Raw genomic sequence first — 498 nt, forward strand, 5'->3', positions numbered from 1 at the left:
TTTTCCTTCTCGCGAAGACGCAAGACCTGGCACTAGGTTGAGGTGGCCGGCATCATCAGGTAGAAAAATCATTATAATTGTTTTTGCTTTCGCGATGCCGCCTGTCGCTTCTTCACCGGGCCGGGGCGGGCGGTGGGTGGGCTCTCCGAGCGCGCGGGCGCCGCAGCAAAAAAGAAAAATTACTGACGCAGTTTCCGCGCCACATGTGGGGAAGCGAGGCGTCCGGAGGCTTCATGGCAAAATCCGGAAAAGGGCCTGCGGAGCTTCATTTTTAAATTTGTTCTTGCCTTTTTTCCTACCGTTTTTTTTTCTATTTTCATCATCTCCCGCGGCTCTTCCGTGGCTTGCCTGTCGCCGGCGGGCGGGCGGCTGCGCATCGCGTGGCGCGTCGCCGGGTACGACCATACTTGGCCGAGTGCACCACATCCCGTCCGATTTGTGAAGTTAAGCGGCCACAGGCCTCGTTAGTACGGCGATCAGTGATGGCGCTGGAACCCG

At 57.4% G+C, this 498-nt stretch overlaps 1 non-coding gene across 1 annotated transcript; it reads right to left on the bottom strand.

The window, feature by feature from the left end:
* Positions 1-393: 393 nt before the first annotated feature.
* Positions 394-498, bottom strand: Tc00.1047053492547.10. Its single transcript, XR_008255040.1, has one exon. It is a non-coding gene; the product is annotated as a 5S ribosomal RNA (M5) (ribosomal RNA).

Source organism: Trypanosoma cruzi (genome assembly GCF_000209065.1).
Source record: "Trypanosoma cruzi strain CL Brener chromosome Unknown tcruzi_1047053492547, whole genome shotgun sequence".
Taxonomy (NCBI): Eukaryota; Euglenozoa; class Kinetoplastea; order Trypanosomatida; family Trypanosomatidae; genus Trypanosoma; species Trypanosoma cruzi.